Here is a 22,496-nt window from a genome sequence, read left to right as displayed (position 1 = left end):
TCTTTTTAACCCCTGGCTTGCTAGTTTGAACAGCCTTTTTCTTCTTCCTCTGCATTTTCTTCTGTCTCCTGGCTATTATAAACCTTTGGTTCTTTGCTAGGGTTTAGATGCAGATAACTGTGAGTAGCTTAAACTTTTACCCCTTTAAAAGTACCTGCCTCTGATCATCGATGTTGTAACTGTGACACCTTGCTGTCAGCAAGCAGGTGAGGGGCTGGTGACACAGGCCTCTGTGGGCACCAGCACCTTCATCTGCTTCTCTTCTCCTCAGGACTCTCACCTCCTTGTGGCCAACCAGTTCCTGTGCCTCTTCTGTTCAGAGTCTAGAGTCAGCAGGGCTTCGTATGGTCACTGCTTCAGTGTGAGCCCCTCAGAGGCCTCCAGGGGAGGAAGTTGGTGAGGGCAGGTGGGACTCCAGTCCCTCCCTAAACCCGTACTTCAACCAAAGCAATTCTTATTTTTTCCTTTTCTTCAGTGTAAAATGTTTCAAAAGGGTGTTCTGTGGCCAAAGGAAAAATTAAAAAAAGGAAAAAAAGTTGTCTGGAAAGGGAAAGATCTGGGCTCTAACTCCATCTTCCTGGAGCTCAGGTGAGTTCAGTATACAGTTGTATATTGATGAATATACATGTCAGAATATACATGTGTGAATGGGCAAATTTAACTCAGATGACCACTATATCTACTACTGTGGGCAAGAATCCCTTAGAAGAAAAGGGGTAGCCATCAGAGTCAACAAAAGAGTCCAAAATGCAGTACATAGGTACAATCTCAAAAATGACAGAATGATCTCTGTTCGTTTCCAAGGCAAACAATTCAATATCATAGTAATCCAAGTCTATGCCCCAAGCAGTAATGCTGAAGAGGCTGAGGTTGAATGGTTCTATGAAGACCTATAAGACCTTTTAGAACTAGCACCCCAAAAAGATGTCCTTTTCATTATAGGGGAATGGAATACAAAAGTAGGAAGTCAAGAGATACCTGGAGTAACAGGCAAATTTGGTTTTAGAGTGCAAAATGAAGCAGGGCAAAGGCTAACAGAGCTTTGCCAAGAGAACACACTGGTCATAGCAAACACCAACTTCCGACAACACAATAGAAGACTCTACACGTGGACGCCCCCAGATAGTCAATACCGAAATCATATTGCAGTCAAAGATGGAGAAGCTCTATAAGTCAGCAAAAACAAGAACAGGAATTGACTGTGGCTCGGATCATGAACTCCTTATTGCAAAATTCAGAATTAAATTGAAGAAAGAAGGGAAAACCACTAGACCATTCAGGCATGACCTAAATCAAATCCCTTATGATTATACAGTGGAAGTGACAAACAGATTGAAGGGATTAGATCCGATAGAGTGCCTGAAGAACTATGGACAGAGGTTTGTGACATTGTACAGGAGGCAGTGATCAAGACCATCCCCAAGATAAAGAAATGCAAAAAGTTAAAATGGTTGTCTGAGGAAGCCTTACAAATAGCTGAAAAGAGAAGCGAAAGGCAAAGGAGAAAAGGAAAGATATACCTGTTTGAATGCAGAGTTCCAAAGAATAGCAGAGATAAGAGAGATAGGAGAGATAAGAAAGCCTTCCTCAGTGATCAATGCAAAGAAATAAAGGAAAACAATATGATGGGAAAGACTAGAGATCTCTTCAAGAAAAGGAGAGATACCAAGGGGACATTTCATGCAAAGATGGGCTTGATAAAGGACAGAAATGGTATGGACCTAACAGAAGCAGAAGATATTAAGAAGAGATGGCAAGAATACACAGAAGAACTGTACAAAAAAGATCTTCATGACCCAGATAATCACGATGGTGTGATCACTCACCTAGAGCCAGACATCCTGGAGTGTGAAGTCAAGTGGGCCTTAGGAAGCATCATTACGAACAAAGCTAGTAGAGGTGATGGAATTCCCATTGAGCTATTTCAAATCCTAAAAGATGATGCTGTGAAAGTGCTGTACTCAATATACCAGCAAATTTGGAAAACTCAGCAGTGGCCATGGGACTGGAAAAGATCAGTTTTCATTCCAATCCCAAAGAGAGGCAATGCCAAAGAATGTTCATACTGCCACACAATTGCATTCTTCTCACACACTAGTAAAGTGATGCTCAAAATTCTCCAAGCCAGGCTTCAGCAATACATGAACCGTGAACTTCCAGATGTTCAAGGTGAATTTAGAAAGGGCAGAGAAACCAGAGATCAAATTGCCAACATCTACTGGATCATCAAAAAAGCAAGAGAGTTCCAGAAAAACATCTACTTCTGCTTTGTTGACTATGCCAAAGCCTTTGCCTGTGTGGATCACAACAAACTGGAAAATTCTTCAAGAGATGGGAATACCAGGCCACCTTTCCTGTCTCCTGAGAAATCTGTATGCAGGTCAGGAAGTAACAGTTACAACCAGACATGGAACAACAGACTAGTTCCAAATAGGGAAAGGAGTACGTCAAGGCTGTATCTTGTCATCCTGCTTATTTACTTATATGCAGAGTATGTCTTGCGAAATGCCGGGCTGGATGAAGCACAAGCTGGGATCAAGATTGCTGGGAGAAATATCAATAACCTCAGATATGCAGATGACACCACCCTTATGGCAGAAAGTGAAGAACTAAAGAACCTCTTGATGAAAGTGAAAGAGGAGAGTGAAAAAGTTGGCTTAAAACTCAACATTCAGAAAACGAAGATCATGGCATCTGGTCCCATAACTTCATGACAAATAGATGGGAAAACAGTGAGAGACTTTATTTTTTTGGGCTCCAAAATCACTGCAGATGGTGACTGCAGCCATGAAATTAAAATACACTTGCTCCTTGGAAGAAAAGCTATGACCAACCTAGACAGCATATTAAAAAGCAGAGACATTACTTTGCCCACAAAGGTCCATCTAGTCAAAGCTGTGGTTTTTCCAGTAGTCATGTATAGATGTGAGAATTGGACTATAATGAAAGCTGAGCACCAAAGAATTGATGCTTTTGAACTGTGATGTTGCAGAAGGTTCTTGAGAGTCTCTTGGACTGCAAGGAGATCCAACCAGTCCATCCTAAAGGAACTCAGTCCTGATTATTCATTGGAAGGACTGATGCTGAAGCTGAAACTCCATTACTTTGGCCACCTGATGTGAAGAACTGACTCATTTGAAAAGACCCTGATCCTGGGAAAGATTGAAGGCAGGAAGAGAAAGGGACATCAGAGGATGAGATGGTTGGATGGCATCCCCGACTTGATGGACATGAGTTTGAGCAGGCTCCAGGAGTTGTTGATGGACAGGGAATCCTGGCATGCTGCAGTCCATGGGGTTGCAAATAGTCAGACATGACTGACTAAACTGAACTGATATGAGTGAGTCTCTGTGCCATACCTGTGCCTTACAGCTGCTGCCCAGCTCAGGCCACACATTTGTAGAGAGAGCACTTCTTCACTCCTCCTTGGGGCAGGAAAGATAATGTACATGAGTACATAACCAAAAACCGTTTGGTTTTTAGTAAACATGAAAAAGCAGACTGTTGTAAGAGACATGTGACATTTTAACTTACTCTCCAAGCCTCAGTTTCCTCATCCGTAAAATGGGAATGATGGCAGTGACCTCATGGGGTTGTTGTGAGGATTGAGTAACGAGGAACATGCAAAGCAGTCTGCCCACTGTTTGGCCCACAACCAGTGTAAGTGCAGCTATTATCATTAAGTGTATGCGGTTCTGTTTCATTCTCCCATCTCTTTTTGTGGGACAATGTGTCTCCCAGCTGGACAGAAAGTGGTTGGAAAATATCTTATGTTTTTAAACTCCTATTTCCCTACTGCACCTAGCATGGTGTCTGGCATATCATGGATTCTCAACAAAACTTGTTGGTTGAGTCATAAATATTGCACCTGAGATCATGAACTCTTTTCTTCTGAAATCAATGAAATTGTGTCACCTCAGCTGACCTCATTGCTGTTTGTTCTTTATATATAGAACACTACCTTTCCTTCTAAGCACTTTTTGATTTTTTTTCAGAAAGAAAAGTTTCTCCTATTTGATCTTTTGGTCTACCTACATGAAAATGTAAAGGAAAAGAAGGGATAAAAATCAACTTCCTCTGTGTTTTTTTTGAATGTACTTTTGAGTCAACTCAGTAAGAGCTTATATTTTCTGCTCTTAAACTATAGCATGTTGGAAGAATCTTTTGTTTTCATTTTGCTTTATAGTCTCATCTTACAAAAAGAAGAGAAAAATATGTTCCTGAATCTTACAGAGACTGTCTTGTTTTTATAAGATTAGAGAGATAAACATCAAGAAAGATCAACTGCATAAAATGTGTTCAATAGTAGGGACATGAAGAGAAGAGGATTACATTCTCTTCCATCATTGGGTGGATTTTAAGTTAAAAACAGATCTGATATAAGGTTGCTGCTAAGTCGCCTCAGTCGTGTCCGACTCTGTGCAACCCCATAGATGGCAGCCCACCAGGCTCCCCCGTCCCTGGGATTCTCCAGGCAAGAACACTGGAGTGGGTTGCCATTTCCTTCTCCAATGCATGAAAGTGAAGAGTGAAAAGTGAAAGTGAAGTCGCTCAGTCATGTCTGACTTTTAGCGACCTCATGGACTGCAGCCTACCAAGCTCCTCTGTCTATGGGATTTCCCAGGCAAGAGTACTGGAGTGGATTGCCATTGCCTTCACCGATATAAGATTAGGTTTGTAATTTATGAGGTGGCAAAATAATGACTTTATTAAGTTTTTTAAAATTTGTTGTTGTTCAGTCACTAAGTCGTATCAGACACTTTGTGACCCCATGGACTGCAGCATGTCAGGCTTCCCTGTAATTTTAAGAATTACAGAGTAAATATTATAGTTAATATTAGATTACAAAGGAGTTTTCTTAGTTAACGTATGCTTTATAAACAAATAGGAATAAAGTGGTAGAGTTATTCCAGAATACAGTTGGGTAGTTTCTTTACTACTAAACTTGTGCTTATCATATGACCCAGCAATTGCCCTTTGGGGGATTTATCCCAGAGAAATGAAAGTCACAAATATTCACTGCAGCTGTATTCATTATAACCTCAAACTGGAAGCAACCCAACTGTCCTTCAGTGCCTAAGAGGTCAAACAAACTGTGGTCCATCCATTCTCAGCAATAAAAAGATGAACTATCAATATACACAACAGGAATTATGCTGAGTTAAAAAGCCAATCTCAAAATGTATGGTATTGCATACTGTATGACTCCATTTGTGTAGCATTCTTGAAGTAGCAAAATTAGCACTGTGGAGAACAGATTAGTGGTTGCCACGGTTTAAGCAGGGCAGGCATAGCTGTAAAAGAGGAGCAGGAGGCAGCCTGGTGTTGATGATACAGTTCTGTGTCTTGATTGTGGTGGTGGTTACATTAAGCTACACGTGTGATAAAATTTCATAGAGCTGAACACAAACATACACACACGCATCAGGGCATGTGATGCTGGTGCAACTGAATACGCTCTGTGTGTTCTACCAGCGTCAAACTCCAGGTGTTGATATTGAACTAGCTATGCAGATGATACAGTTAGAATAAACTGGATAATGGGTGTTTGAAACCTCCCCATGTATTTAACCCAGGTATGTTTATTAATCTCTTAAAAATCCAGGAGAGTTCCCCAGCATACTTATCCATATATTTAGAGAAATAAAGCATAAAATGTCTCACTCTATGTATAGTTTAGGCTACCGAATTTCTGTTATCCCAGAAATTCTTTATTCTCCACTATTCTCTGTGTTTCTTTCCCATTTATTTGATCCTCACAATAATCACATGGGATATGTAGGGGGAAAAAACAGAAGTATAAAAATCTTGTGTGCATGCTCAGTTGCGTTTGACTCTTTGTGAACCCATGGACTGTAGCCCACCAGACTCCTCTGTTCATGGAGTTTTTCAAGCAAGAACACTGGAAGGGGTTGCCATTTCCTCCTCTGGGGGATCTTCCTGACCCAGGGATCAAACTTGTGTCTCCTGCATTGGCAGGCAGGTTCTTTACCACTGAGCCACCTGGGAAGCCCGGAGAACTCTTTGTTGTTGTTATTCAATCGCTCAGTCAAGTCCAACTCTTCATGACCTCATGGACTGCAGCATGACAGGCATCCCTGTCCTTCACCATCTCTCAGAACTTGCTCAAATTCATGTCCATTGAGTCAGTGATGCCAAATAACTCATCCTCTATCGTCCCCTTCTCCTCCTGCCTTCAATCTTTCCCAGCATCAGGGTTTTGTCTAATGAATCAGCTCTTCACATCAGGTGGCCAAAGTATTGGAGCTTCAGCATCAGTCCTTCTAATGAATGTTCAGGACTGATCTCCTTTAGGATGGACTGGTTGGATCTCCTTGCAGTCCAAGGGACTCTCAAGAGTCTTCTCCAATACCACAGCTCAAAAGCATCAATTCTTTGGCATTCAGCCTTCTTTATGGTCCAACTCTCACATCCATACATGACTACTGGAAAAATCATGGCTTTGACTAGGTGGACCTTTGTGGGCAAAGTAATGTCTCTGCTTTTTAATATGCTGCCTAGGTTGGTCATAGTTTTCCTTCCAAGGAGCAAACATCTTTTAATTTCGTGGCTGCAGTCACCGTCTGTAGTGATTTTTGAGCCCAAGAAAATAAAGCCTGTTACTATTTCCATTGTTTCCCCATCTATCGGCTGGGACCAGATGCCATGATCTTAGTTTTTTGAATGTTGAGTTTTAAGCCAGCCTTTTCACTCTCCTCTTTCACCTTCATCAAGAGGCTCTTTAGTTCCTCTCTGCTTTCTGCCATAAGGGTGGTGTCATCTGCATATCTGAGATTATTGGTAATTCTCCTGGCAGTCTTGATTCTAGCTTGTGCTTCAGCCAGCCAGCCCAGCATTTTGCAGGATGTACTCTGCCTATAAGCTAAATAAGCAGGGTGACAAGATACAGCCTTGGCATACTCCTTTCCCAATTTTGAACCAGTCCATTGTTCCATGTGGCTGCTAATATTATAGTTCTTCCGTGAACTGCCCAGATGTTCACACATACCCAGGCACAAGTGGCCCCAGTAGCCCGGAGACCGCAAGTACCCCTCAAATATCACATAAAGGACACAGTGTGCAGTGACTTTGCAGGTCCTCTAAAGCACTGTGCTGATGCAAGCATCGTGCTGTTTGCCTCATTCCATTCCCCAACACTTTGTTCTCTGACAGTCCTGTGAGGTAGGCATCTTATAAAGAATCCAGAGAACCTGTAAACCTTGTTGATGGAGTCTGGAGATGGCTCAGCCCAGGGCAAGTCCTGGCCGTGCCGCACTTGAGGTGACTCTGTGCTGTGTGGGTCACGCTGTGTGGGTGTGCACTTCCACTCTAGGGTATGGGCTGTGCCACCCCATCCATATGACCTCTCTGTGCCACAGTCCCTCTGTAAACTAAAGGGTGTGATCGGAGTGCTTTGAAGATCAAGTAAGTTAATACAAGTAAGTCATTTAGATCAGGGGCCCTCAAGCTGCGTCCTGTGGCCCTCACCCATCCCCACCCCTGTTGGGGAAAATTCGGTGTCTCTGGAACACAGCCGTACCCGTTCCTTCCCCGTTACCTCTGGCTGCCTTCTCACTGCAACAGCAGAACTGAGCTCTGCTTGCAACAAGACCATCTGGCCCACAGACTGAAAACATTTTCTGTCTGGTCCTTTACAACAGTTTGCCAACACCTGAGTTGGATGAATGCTTGGTGAAAACTCAGTGTTCGGGAAGTGGTGACTGTTGTCACTGTTGTTAAAGTTGACACAGAAGTCTTGGGGCACAGTCTCACCCCATTCATTGAGGGCCTAGTGCAGTTCAGACTTCAAGTAGTTTATCCTTCAGTCGTCATTCTGAAGCCTCACGCTACGGAAACCCGTACAGTTGGCCGTGTCTTAGGCCTCTGTTACAGGCCTCTGTCATGAGGGCAGTAACCTGATAGAACTGCTTCCTACTTTCAGAGGAAACTGCAGTCACTGATTAATTGAATATAGCTGACCTGTCAAAAATCCCCGGGTCTCGGCAGAGCTGCAGCATGGCTTTCCCAGGTCAGACAAACAGATGTGTTTGCTCGGAAAGCATGAGGTAGCGGACTGCTTCTCTCCTCTACTAGATCGTGATGGTCATGTCCTCTGGGGATGGGAAAGGTTATCACCTAGAAGGCCCTGCTATTTCTGGAGGTCACGTCTAAAGGTAAGGAGAAAGAGAAACTACTCCGGATTTGCCAAAAACAGAAAATGAAAATAATAGCCCTTTCACTGACCCCAGGAGAACTCCTAGATGAGTTGATATCAGTCCAAATCACAAGGCTAACGTAAATCCATTTGTCACACAGCATGCCGCTCCATCTGTGAAGACACAGACCAGATTATGTCCCTCCTTTGACTAAAATCTTTCACCAACTTCTCATTTTAACCTAACATCAGAATTCTGCGATCCCGCTCTGCTACTTCTCTGACCTCAATTTGCCACCCGCCTCCCGCCTGCTCACGGGGATCCATCACGTACGCCTGCGTTCCGTGCTGGCATGTGTCAGGCTCTCCCGCCCGAGCTGTGTGCCTGCTCCCCTCGCCCTTCTGCCTGCCTGGCACACCGTGTCCCTGCATCTCCACGGGGCTGCCGCGTCCTGCTCGTGTGCGCATCTCAGCTCAGATGGCACACCCCCAACCCGTTTGCTCTCAAGATCTCCCACTCACGTTCTCCAGTACATCTTCCTGTTCCATTCTGTGCAGAGCCCTCACTACTAACTGAAATTATCTTATTTGCTTATTTGATAACCATCTTCCTCCATGAGTACATGAACTCTGTGAGAACCTAGAATTTCCCTGGTACATGATTGGTCCTTAATAAGTAGTTGTTTGATGAAGAATGAATGAGTCGGCAAGGTTTTTACTTCACAATTTACCAAAAGTCTTGAGGTAAAGAACAGTAATAAATAAATAAATAAATAAATAAATAAAAAATAAGAACTTTCTAGGGAAAATTAATTTGGGTCAAAGAGCAAGGTGTAGTTGGAGTGTTGTTAGTAAAAGGTGGCAGAGACTGTGTCAGGCAGAGGTCTCCGGGATGTGCTTCCAAAAGATGATGTTCGGATAGGCACATCCTGTCTCCTGCCCCTTAGGCTGGGCTTTCCTACTTGAAAGGTCTATGGACGTGTGTTTTAACTAGCAATTCCATTCCTCCTTGTTAATCTTCATCAAAATGCCATTAAGGCAAGCAGACAAATGAAATTTCTCAGAGCGCTGAGTTCACCAAAATGTCTGCAGGTAATTTTTTCCTTTCAGGTAGTTTTTCCTCTAGCAGCGTGGTCAAAAGGTCAATCAAGTCCCTCTTTCAGAAGAGAACAAAAATCACTTATAAACACTTTTGAACTTTTGGTTAATGGTTCCATTTCCAGTTTAAAAAAAAAAAAAAAAACAGAAAAAGTTATTAACATATAAAAGCCCATTAAGGAAAATCATGTTGTATGTGAGAGTGCCTGCTCATTCGCTCAGTCATGTCTGACTCTTTGTGACCCCGTGGACTGTAGGCCCCTGTGTCCATGGAATTTTCCTGACAAGAATACCGGAGTGCGTTGCCATTTCCTACTCCAGAGGATCGACCTGACCCAGGTATCAAACCCACGTCTCTTACATCTCCTACGTTGACAGGCAGATTCTTTACCACTATGCCACCTAGGAAGCTACGTATGCGAGAGTAGTTTTCTTATATTTTCACAAAAACTAAAACTGGATTTGTCAAATGGAAGAAATGATGTCATTAACTCTTGGAAAGACCTCAACCATAAGTTCTTTTGCATTAGTACCAAAATTAGACAAATATCCCACACAGAATGTGAGATCTAGACAGCCCCTTAAATTATCTATACTGGCAAACCAAGACTACCATGAAAGCAGGCATCTGTTCTTCAGGAATGTCTCTTAGGACCAAACATGTCTAATTCATTTGTCAACAGTACATGGATATTGTCATTGAAAATGCACTTAAATCTGCATACAAGGTAAAATGTACACAGTTCATACATGTGAAAAGTTCTAGATAAACTTTAGAAATCAAAAACAGGAAAGAGTTTCAAATAATTTAATGAAAAACTACATGTAATATTCTGTGTATGTAGATGAAAGAAGTTTAGCCTAGTACAGATCTTATTTTCTAGCCCAGATACTATTTATTCATTTGTGTGGCAAAAGCTTACTGGTTCATTCACCATTCATTCATTCACTCAACAGTGAATAACTTATTAAGTTCCTATTATGTACCAGGTGAGATTTTAGAATAGAACTTATATACTAGTGAAGAGAGACAGACAAATATCAAAAAAAAACAAAAAACAAAAAAAAACCAGAACTTACATACTGGACAATTATAAAAAAAAAATTCAATTCCATATTTAAATCTGGAAGTTTTAAATGTCAAGCAAATGATCTGAAAATGTTATGGTCTTGACTAAGCTTTAATATTCTTCATGTAAATTATTGAATGTTGGTCTGAACAGACTTAAGAAAGATTCTAGCAAGGATTCTGAATTTCTCATAGACACAGGTTTGAGTGAGAATTTCAAAGTGGGACAGATGAGAAGTGTGTCTTCCAGTAGGATTTTATTTTTAATGAACTGAAAGAGGATTGGCCCCTGATTTTACTGAAGCAAATTAAATATTGGGCATTTGCTTTAATCATGTAACAAAATGCATTTTCTAAATGGAGTTTATAAAATACAAAAAGCTTTTCATCTCTTTGGTGGCTTAGAAAGGCCAGTCTTTCCTGGAACCACACATTTGGCTTTCTCCACAGAGTGCTCCCCTGAGAGCGGTTTAAAGGGAAGCACATGTGTGTAGGAAAACAGGGCCTGGGGCTCTGGGCTCTTGCTGGGCTCTGCCAGGGTGCAGACGGCTCTACAACCTTATTTAAACCATCACCTTATTTAGACCTCACAAACAACCCATGCAAAGAAAATGACCGGAAACAGTTAAGTAATTTGCTCAAGGTTTGCACAGCTAGTGGGTCAATGGGAGAATCTAGGTTTGAACTTAGGTCTGACTCAAGAGTCCATCCTGGAGGAGGGCACGGCAACCCACTCCAGTGTTCTTGCCTGGAAAATCCCATGGATAGAGGAGCCTGGTGGGCTACGGTCCATAGGGTCCCACAGAGTTGGCCATGACTGAAGCGACTTGGCATGCACGCATGTAAGCAAGAGTCCATAAACCCTCAACTACTTCACTGGGACCTCTCTCAGTTGAGAGATATCTGGTGAACTTGAATTTGAATCAAGACAGCGTTATGGGCCAGTTGACTATTTCCCTAAAGTGAACTGCTCAAGTCCCCTGGATACACTCCTGGCATTTGACAGGCTTGTTTTAACGATGCTGGTCAAAGATATTTTGTCCCAGTGCTTTTGTTTTTCACTATGGATCTTCGCTGTGGGTTTTGCCTTAAATTTTTGATTCTTCTTTTAAGTTTGTTAATAAACCTTATCAAAAGGAAATTCATGACATAGTTAAATGCTAAGAGACCAGGGGACAAACTTAGGGCTGGAAATAGTGACCTGGTTTCTCTAGATATTACAGTAAAATTACTGATTTATAGGTCACTGGTTTTTTTCCTACCAGAAGTGTTTGACTAAATTAGGTTACAGCCTGTAGGCCCTTCACCTGTCTCTCAGATAAATAAAACTTCCCAAGAGTGGCCTCTCAGCCCTGCTCATTGGATGGCTGACACAAAAACATTTGAACTAGTAAAAATTACCTTTAGTTTGTTTGTTTCGGGAGAAACTTGGTTCCCTCAAATGAGTGTGGTATGATATGAAGATCTGCTCAAAGCCAACGGTAAGTGATAAAATGCCTCTGAAAGGATCCTTCTATGCCTAAGACTCTTCGATTATAGGATATGGAATTGAAATTAATGAGACATGTTTCACATAAATGAGCAGATCTAAGATTAGAAGTGTGTCATGATTTAAAGACAACTCCAAATTTGTTTTTAGGCTACATGAATCTTTCAAGGTTCCTGAGTTAAAAAAAAACACATACTTTAGTTAGTTTAAGCAAAAAAAAAAAAAAATTATTAAAGGTTTTAAGTAGCTCTCAGAATCTTAGTGAGGACAAGAGAATCAACCATGGATGCTCTGAGACCAGGAGCCACATGCAGGTTACATAGGAGGATGGCTCTAGAGGATACCCCGCTGTCCCTGTCTCCCAGGGTCCAGACAGCCCGTCTCCTACCCCCAGTGCTAGAAACTAAAGGCTCCTGCTAGGACGTCTGGCCATGGCCTCTAGAAGGTGCTGCTTCTCCGTCTGCCTGTCATGATGGGGTCTGTAAGGTACTGTGCTCACCTCCCCATGGAGTTCTCAGTCAGGTGGGTCTGACTGGCAGAATCTGGACCCTACATCCTCAAATCTAAGGTGCCAAAAGAGTTAATGATTTCTCTGGAGAGCAGACTCTTAAATTAGTACATTCTCCAAATACGAAATGAGCCCAAAGGTAATGAGTAGCCAAATAACATGACAAATGCCCACTTCAGTGAAGCAGTCTGACCTCAGCTTCCCCTCCATGCCTGGGGAGACTGAATCTGCCTTGCCAGGGTAGTTAATGCTCCACAGGGCAGACTCATGACCAGTGGGAAAATGAGGAGTGGGAAAGAGCTAACAGATAAATTCCTTCCCTTTCCCTTCCCCTGATTGGCTGCCTTGCGATGCAGTAGCTTATCTGGTCTTACTGAACACACCCCATGAGATGGAGCTTAACTCTACATGTTACCAACCACAGGAGCACTTCAGCCTCCCTCACTACACTTCCCCTCACTGTCGCTTTCATGACATGGCATCTCCTTAGAAAGTGGCAGCTCCTCAGCTTTTCCTGTAGGCTTCTTGCAACCCAGACTACAAGAGCATCTCTTGCAGATGCAGTATATTCTCACTAGAGTCAATTATTTTCTCTAGAAAACTGGTAATAGCAGCTTGTGCTGATTTGTAAACCTGTGTTTCCTGTAACTGTCACTCATTTTGAAACTTTTCTATTATCTCTTTTTTTTTTCTCGTGCAAAAAAAAAAAAAAAAGGGAATTATTCACTGGGTGGGGTGGGTTGTGAGAGTGGCAGTGGAGGGATTAACTAGCTTCTAGTTAACTGTCTTCCAGTTCCATAAATAAGCCATTGGGTCTCATTTCTCTGTGCCCTCTCTCAGATTATTTTCTCTTCTTAAAAAGTTGTTTGCCCTTTCTTTGTCCTTGAAAACTAAGCTTGGGTGTCTCCTCTTTAAGACAACTGTCTTGAGGACCTCTGATCCCAAATCTAATTTACACTGGGTTGGGTATTCCCATAAAATACTGTACATTGTATTTATGTGGGCCACGCTGGACTTCGCTTGTTGGTTTTCCTTGAACATCTGTCTTCCCTAAAGGATTGTAAGCATTTTAGGGGCAAGGACATGTCTCATTTGGCATTGTAGTTCCAGCTTAAATCAGTGTGCAGCTGCTGCTGCTAAGTCGCTTCAGTCATGTCCGACTCTTTGCGACCCCATGGACTGCAGCCACCAGGCTCCCCTGTCCCTGGGATTCTCCAGGCAAGAACACTGGAGTGGGTTGCCATTTCCTTCTCCAATGCATGAAAATGAAAAGTGAAAGGGAAGTCGCTCAGTCGTGTCCGACTCTTAGCGACCCCATGGACTGCAGCCCACCAGGCTCCTCCATCCATGGGATTTTCCAGGCAAGAGTACTAGAGTGGGGTGCCATTGCCTTCTCGTGTAACTGGCACTTAATGATTATTCAATAAAACAGCTGCTGAATATGTGATTAATACTTATGGGATGACTCATGGAATGATTCCATTCATGATCCCTGTGGTGTGCTGTGGCAGTACTTGGGAAAGTCCCCCATCCAAGCTCTTTCCTGACTGGAAGAGTTGTTCCACCCTTGCACCCAGGTAAGAGGTGGTAATTGCACTGCAGTGTCCTACTTGAGAAACCCCAGTAATTTCCCCAGGAAAGAAGAAAACTCTATGAAAGGATTTAGTGTTGTATCTGTGTTTGATTCCTGAGTGAGTGAATGAGGGTGATAAAAAAATTCCTACTGAAAAAAATATAAGTGTAATTTCACCTAAGATTTGCTTCATAAATGACCAGTGGTTTTGTTATCCACATACCACTTGGCCAGTGGACAAAAATAGTTGTTAAAAAAAAAAGACATTTATTTGCTCTCGTATTTGGTAACTCTGTCTAAAGTTAGTCCTCATTTAGTATATGTGTCCAAATATGTTCTAATTTTCTGTTTAGAAGAAGAGGGAAACAGGAAGATGGACAGGGCCGCAAAATGCAGGGTTTGTAGGTCATTTAGGGAGTCTGGTCACACACAATAGGGAATAATAGATTATCAAAGATGAACGAGATTATTGGTAAACATTAACTTGTGAACGTCAAAGTTACAAGTCTCTAATCTTTTGGTTTATATTCTGAAATGAGTTTTTTAACTGTTTATATCATATAGAAATTAGTAGTATTAAAAACTATTCTAACAATTTTCACTAAAAAGGCTTCTTAGATTTAGTATAAAATTTGGGAAAGTGAAATCTATTTGAGAGACTGAATGTCAGTTGACTGTATTTGAGAAACTGAATATGACAGTAAATGTTTTTATTTTCCTGCCTGGGTTTTAACTGGTATGTGCCTTCATACCCTGCTGCTGCTGCTGAGTCACTTCAGTCGTGTCCGACTCTGTGCGACCCTATAGCCAGCAGCCCACCAGGCTCCCCCGTCCCTGGGATTCTCCAGGCAAGAACACTGGAGTGGGTTGCCATTTCCTTAAATGCTGATATATCCTAAGAAGAACATTCTAATTTTCATGCATAAAAGATGAAAAAATTTTCCTTTTGTTAAGAATCATTCAGTCTCTCTACTGTTGTTTATTGTTTCTCAGGTGCCATCTGGTGGATAAAAACTAAAATGCAGTTTTCTGTTTGAGAATGAGAAGCAAAGATGAGGTTTTCAAATTTCACTGCGGGGAAATCATTAAAGAATATGAACTGAACTGGTTGAAGATTAATTTTGCTTACACTTTTGGTGTTCGATTTTCTACATTAAATAGGCATTCTGGGGTCAGATGTAATGGAGAGAACACGCTAGAGAACAAATCCAGGAGAGAACATGCTCTCCTGGATTTGGTAGGTGTTGAGTTCTGCTCAGATTTCTGACAGATGATTTGCTTTTGTTTTTGCTTTTTTAAAGAGCTTCCAAGAGATTAGTTATAGGTGGAAAAGAATCAGATTGTTCCTGGACTTCTTAGTGGCAATACTGGGTAGAATAGAAAAGAGAACGATATCTTCAGTGTTTCTGAGGGAAAATTTCTTTCTTTCTCTAGAGTACTCTACTGAGCCAGGCTCTCTCCTTCAGGTACGAGCAAAGTAAAAGCACTTTCAGACATACGTGGGTAAGAAAGTTATCCTTTCGTATAAGTTCTCTCTAAAAGAGTTACTAACGTCAATGTCATCTTCGTTAGGCCCTGTGTTTCAGTTTAACTTTTTTGCGCATATTTATATGTATCAATTCAGTTCAGTCCCTCAGTCGTGTCCGACTATTTGCGACCCCATGAATCGCAGCACGCCAGGCCTCCCTGTCCATCACCAACTCCCGGAGTTCACTCAGACTCACATCCATCGAGTCAGTGATGCCATCCAGCCATCTCATCCTCTATCGTCCCTTTCTCCTCCTGCCCCCAATCCCTCCCAGCATCAGAGTCTTTTCCAATGAGTCAACTCTTCGCATGAGGTGGCCAAAGTACTGGAGTTTCAGCTTTAGCATCATTCCTTCCAATGAACACCCAGGACTGATCTCCTTTAGAATGGACTGGTTGGATCTTCTTGCAGTCCAAGGGACTCTCAAGAGTCTTCTCCAACACCACAGTTCAAAAGCATCAATTCTTCGGCGCTCAGGCTTCCTCACAGTCCAACTCTCACATCCATACATGACCACAGGAAAAGCCATAGCCTTGACCAGACGGACCTTTGTTGGCAAAGTAATATCTCTGCTTTTGAATATGCTATCTGCTGCTGCTGCTGTCAAGTCGCTCCAGTCGTGTCCGACTCTGTGTGACCCACAGACAGCAGCCCACCAGGTTGGTCATAACTTTCCTTCCAAGGAGTAAGCGTCTTTTAATTTCATGGCTGCAGTCACCATCTGCAGTGACTTTGGAGCCCAGAAAAATAAAGTCTGACACTGTTTCCACTGTTTCCCCATCTATTTCCCATGAAGTGATGGGACCAGATGCCATGATCTTCGTTTTCTGAATGTTGAGCTTTAAGCCAACTTTTTCACTCTCCACTTTCACTTTCATCAAGAGGCTTTTTAGTTCCTCTTCACTGTCTGCCATAAGGGTGGTGTCATCTGCATATCTGAGGTGATTGATATTTCTCCCGGCAATCTTGATTCCAGCTTGTGTTTCTTCCAGTCCAGCGTTTCTCATGATGTACTCTGCATATAAGTTAAATAAGCATACATATACATGTATGCATACACACATACATATAAGTATATATGTATACATATAAGTTAGGTGTAGGTGCACATATATGTATACATATAAGGTGTACATATAGGTGTACATACATATAAGTATGTATTCATTTTTTCCTTTTTTGCTATTGCAATTTTGGTGTTTATGTCTTTTCTTTTCTTTTTTTTGCTTTTTTTAAATTGGCATATCCATGATGTCTTCTGACTGGTTGTTTGTATAAATTAAGGCAATTCATTTTTACACACTAATCTGGTATCCATCCATCTCATAAGTTCTCATATTGTTTACAACAGATTTTTAACTGAGTTTATTGGGTTTTGCAGGTATACAGTTATCTATGAATAATAATAATGTACCACTCTTCCAGTGTTTTTACCTCTTATGTATTTCTCTTGTCTAATTGCATTGGTTAAGCCTCTAGAGTTATGCTAAATAATAGTGGTGACTGTGGACATAATTGTCTTGTTGTTGATTTTAATGGGAATACTTCTAGTGTTTCCTCACTAAACATAAATACTGGCTTTTAAGAAATATGGATCTTTCCTATGTTGTGAAGATTTAAAAAATTAATTATGGATGTTGAAATTCATCAAATGCGTTTCCAGCATATTTGAAGAAAATTGTATACTTTTTTCTCCCTTTTAACCTATTTTATCAGCCAGAGTTCACTTGCAGAAAAGTGAAAGGGATTTAGTACAGGGAATAAACTGCTTATGAATCAGTGGAGAGCTAGAAATGCAAGCTCCTCTGGGAATATCGCCCAAATCCACAGTGTAGACCTGGCCCGTCAGGAGACCCGCTCCCCCTGCCACAGTGGGAAGTCACGCCTGCACTCTTAGCTCCAAGAGCACGCTGTCTTCATGTGGTCTGGGAACAAGAAGCTGCTACCAGAATTCTTACCTGTAGGAGCATAGTTTCTCTCTCATACCTCTGAGTAAGGAGACTGATGCTAGAATTGGCAGCTGCAGAGTTTTACTGCATCTGCCATGACGTGTCCTGGAAAAACGTGCCTCACCACTGTGTCTTCCCCTACTCAGTTGAGTTCTGAAATGGAATTTCACACAAATGCATCTGATTAGCAAAATAGATTTTTACATTGTGAACCCTAACTACAAGGGAGCCTGGGAAGTGAGGATTCTGAGCTTTTCTGTCTATGCAGTATAGATGGCACACCAAAGAGAAGCTGAAGTAGATGCTGAGTGAGCCAGCGGGTGGTACCCACCCACGGTGTAACGTGGGAAATGATACTGAAACGCTCTTATGATACTGGGTGGGGGCAAAGTAGTTTTCTTTTAATTCTTCCAATATGTTACTGGATTCTGTTTGCTGAAACTTGGTAAACATTTTCTGCATCAATATTCATTTTCTTTTTTGTGCTATTGCTGTCAGTTTTTGGTAACAAACATATGCTGCTATTAGAATTTGGAAGTTTTCCACTCTTTATCTCTGCTCTGGAACAATTTAAAATGCATCAGAGGCTGTTTGTTCTGTTAAGTTTCATAATATTAGCCTATGAAGTCCTCTGGGCCTGGTGCTCTTTGGGAGCCTACCATTTTAATATTTTTTCCTTTTTCTTAGGTTTTTAATATTTAATTTAGGTTTTTAATTTTCTAACTTTAGTAAATTGTATTTTCTTAGAGAAATGATCCATTTCATCTGGATTTTCAAATTTATCTGCAGACAATTGTGAGCAAAGTTGCCTCCTGTGATTCTTTTTTTTTTTTTTTCAGTTTTCTTATGTATGTTTAGTGGGGCTTTCTTGATTTTAATTCTTGATCAAGTTAGCCAGTGATTTATCTGTCTTAACTGGTTAAATTTATCCATTAGAATTGTCATTCCCTGTTTTTTATTTTATTTTTTCTTTTATATTTCTTAATTCATTTCTCCTTTTTTACTGTTTTGATTATTGATTTTTTCCCCATCTTCTTGAGTTGAGTGGTTAGTTCATTTATTTTTATCCTTCCTTATTTACTAATATAACTACTGAAATTGCTTATTTTCTTCTGAGGATGGATTTAGCTGTATTCCATGGATGTTGGTTTGTAGTGTTACCAATGTATTTTAATTAGATTGCAGTTTTAGTTTTCATATTTTCTTTGACTTGGGAGTCTTAAATATTTATGTAATAGAGTCTTTATGTCTTTTCAGTTTTGTGTATGCGGGTGTGTGATCAGAGGATTATATCTGCATTGTTTCTGCTTTTTGACATTTATTGAAGTTTTGGTGGCCAAAATATATGGTCGTTTTTGTGACAAAAATGACCCACTTCATGAGTGTTAAAAAAAAAAAAAAGTATAATCTATGTTTTCAATGAATACATTTCAGGATATGTCAATTGGAATTATCTTATCAATCTATCATCTAATCTACTCCATATTGAAAGCTCCTGTCTGTGCCCTTCTTCATATAGTCTCCCTGTGGCCTGACAGCCTTAAAGAAGGAAAACAATTCTGCAATAGATGTCTGATAGCTACAATCCCAAGCTCTGCCAAGTAAGTGAGCACCCCTGCCTCCCAAGCTAAGGATTAGCCTTTGCAGAAATATTGACAGACAGAGGAAGCAAATCTTATTCATTTACACTGACCAATAGCCAAGTCAAGCACACCAAAACCTTTCCTTTTTTTCTTTCTTTCTTTCTCATTTGATTCCACTAAGGTTTCCACCAAGTACTTCCTGCAGACAGATCTGTATCACCCTCTGAGCAATCTTTCAGTGCTGCCCAAGTCAGGGTGGGCTGTCCACTTCCTTGTACTTTCCTGTCTTTGGAAACCTGGTTTGGTATCTATAGTCTTTCACTGATAATGGCCCTAACACTTATTGATTTTCCTTCCAATGTGAGCAAGTCATATAGGGTCTTTGTGCTCCAAATTATGCCTATCACTAGACATTTCCTGTTATATGTTACAAGCACTATAGAAGGAAATGCCAACCCACTCCAGTATTCTTGCCTGAGGACTCCCGTGGACAGAGGAGCCTAACAGTCCATGGGGTCACAAAGAGTCCAACACCACTGACCACGCATGCATGCATAAGCACCATCTGGGGCTTCCCCTGCGGCTCAGCAGTAAAGAATTCACCTGCAGTGCAGGGGACACAGAAGACACGGGTTCAGTCCCTGGGTCAAGAAGATCCCCTGGAGGAGGGCATGGCAACTCACTCCAGTATTCTTGCCAGGAAAATTCCATAGCCAGAGAAGCCTGGTGGGCTATGGTCCATGGAGTTGCAAAGAGTCAGACATAACTGAAGCGACATAAGCACCAGCTAGTATTAAAATGTTAAGATTATCTCAGTTTATATGTAACAAAAATTCAAAAAACACTGGTTTAAAAAATAGTTCTTTTTCTCACATAAAAAGAAGCCCAGAGGTAGCCAGTATATAGCTGCTCAAATTAATGTATGTAATTGTAAATAAACCTCAAATATTACAGAAGTCCCAACCATTCAGTAATATTTTCTGTATCATTTTCATGATGTACAATTCTTTAACTTCCACATTTATATAAAGAAATGATTTAAAATTCTCAAGTAAGAGTAAATACGTCATTGAAAATTTATTGTGTTCCTATGAGCTAGGAGTTCCTGACATTTTTTTGTATAAATCCAAGGGAATATGTATGTATGATACATGAGTTTAATTTTCTATCCAACTGTAGAAGAATGATCCTGCAGAAGAATGACTTCTGAAATTAATTTTTAATGGTAGGTTCATGTTCATCAGATGGGTTTGAATTTTCAGGGAAAAGTGCTCTATTGGGATTAAGGGGTGTAGTCATAAAACTGTCAACCATACTAAAGATTTTTCATTTCCTATGGCTGATTTAAAAGATGTAAAGCTAGGACCACCCGAAAAAGAATAATCAACATCCATTCAAACACAAGTGATTGTCTTCTTTATTTTCACTTGTCTCCCAGGAAAAAAAATATTTTTCAAAAGAAGAAAAGAGACTTAGAGGCTTTTTTGTTTGTTTTTGTTTTTGCTTTAGGAAAATAAGTTTTAACTATTAAGTTAGATCCAAGTCAGATCCAGGCTTGATGCTTGGCTCTGCCATATTCTAGCTATATTATCTTAGAAAGTTTATTGACCAAGATTCTCAAACTTCATTTATTTATAGCAAAGAGTAGTTATGTGTGTTGATAAGAGTGTTTGGCACCAATAGGTCATCAAAAGTGAAGATTGTTGTTTTTAAAGTAATTGTTCACATTTTCCCCTTTTATGTAGACCTACTTTCGAATTGTCTTAACAGCTTCATTTGATGTAAAAATCCACTGTTGTTGCTTTGGCTGCTGCTGCTGTTATTGTTCAACAGTAAATATTTCGGCCCATCCCTAGGGAACTGACAGCCTGTTGAAGAGTATATGGTTAAGGAATTCTAACATTACCAAGGACCTATAAAAAAAGAGCTGAAAGACTGGGAACTCTTTAAATCACTTTCTCTTTTCATTTTCTAGAAATATAGCTGTTTAAACAATTGAACATTTTGCATGGGGATAGTCATTTAAAAGTTAGTGGAAGGAGTTCAGGTGTTTTTATTTGAGAATGAAATGAAAATTGTGGAGAAGTTATCATCTCTTACATAGGTAATAGGGCTTGCCTGGTGCCTCAGTGGTAAAGAATCTGCCCGCAGTGCAGAAGACCCGGGTTCAATCCCTGGGTTGGGAAGATCCCCTGGAGAAGGAAATGGCAACCCACACCAGTATTCTTGCCTGAGAAATCCGATGGACAGAGGAGCCTGGTGGGCTACAGTCCATTGGGTCACAGAGTCAGACACAACTGAGCGACTAACACTACATAGGTAATATTGGTTAGTTTGTATTCTAATTTCTGAAGTCAATATGAGACAACCTTATTCTAGCTCTGTCAGTTTATATTGATGAATTCTATAGCTCACCATACAGTTATCCATTTGTTAGTGTTTAAGAAGATAATACAAATATTTTGTTATTAATTAAGCCTTATATGAAAGAATAAATCTGGTGCCCAGGCATAAGAGTATATGTGATTTTGCTTAACTATCTGGAGCAGTTCCACACATTTTAAGCATGTTATTCTGTGACTTTGGGATGGATCATAACTGTTGCATCATGCAATAGTGATCTCTGCATAATTATTAAGACAAAAAATTTGCCTCTTCTAAGTCCTTGTTTTGTGATCTGACTTCATGCTGGTTGCTTCATTTGTGTCCGACTCTGTGCAATCCCATGGACTGTAGCCCACCTGGCTCCTCTCTCCATGGGATTCTCCAGGCAACAATACTGGAGTAGGTAGCCATGCCCTCCTCCAGGGGATCTTCCTGACCCAGGGATCGAACCCAGGTCTCTTATGTCTCCTGCTTTGGCAGGCAGGTTCTTTACCACTAGCCCCACCTGGGAAGGGGAACCCAAATTGACAGCCTTCTTCTGTCTTCCTGTCTGGAGTAAGTGTGAGAACTAGAAAGAAACAGATAAAATTATCTCTATTTGCAGATAATGTAATTGTATAAAGGGAAACCCTTAATGTAAAAATGTAAAATTAAGAAATCATTCTTAACTGTACAACCAAAAGTAACAGAATTGATTAAAGTAGCAATATAAAAAACTAACAAAGAAAAATCAATAGTGTTTATATATCCAAAGAATAACACTAGAGGATATCAAGGTAGGGTAAATCACACCTGTAGTTGCAATAGAAAATTATTAAAACCTAGGAATAAGCTTAAAATATTCATTCTTCAAAGGTGCAAAAGTAGACTTGAACAAATGAAAGGCATACCTTTGTTCACGGGTAGGGCAACTCTACATCATACTTATGTAAATTCTTCCCAAGTTAAGAAAAAATTTAATGTAATTCCATTAAGAATATTGTGATTCTTCTCTTAAAGTAGACTCTTGATTCTAAAGTTCTTTGGGGATTACGAAAAGGCAGAAAAATCCCATAAAGAAGAACAATGAGAGGAACTAGCCCTGTATGATACTAAAACATTTTATCATTGCCCTATAAATTTAAAAAAGCATCTTCATTGATACATAACTAGATATACA

This window comes from Bos indicus, chromosome 10 (genome assembly GCF_029378745.1).
Source record: "Bos indicus isolate NIAB-ARS_2022 breed Sahiwal x Tharparkar chromosome 10, NIAB-ARS_B.indTharparkar_mat_pri_1.0, whole genome shotgun sequence".
NCBI lineage: Eukaryota > Metazoa > Chordata > Mammalia > Artiodactyla > Bovidae > Bos > Bos indicus.
The sequence above is the reverse complement of the archived record's forward strand: the minus strand, read 5'-3'. Positions refer to the sequence as shown.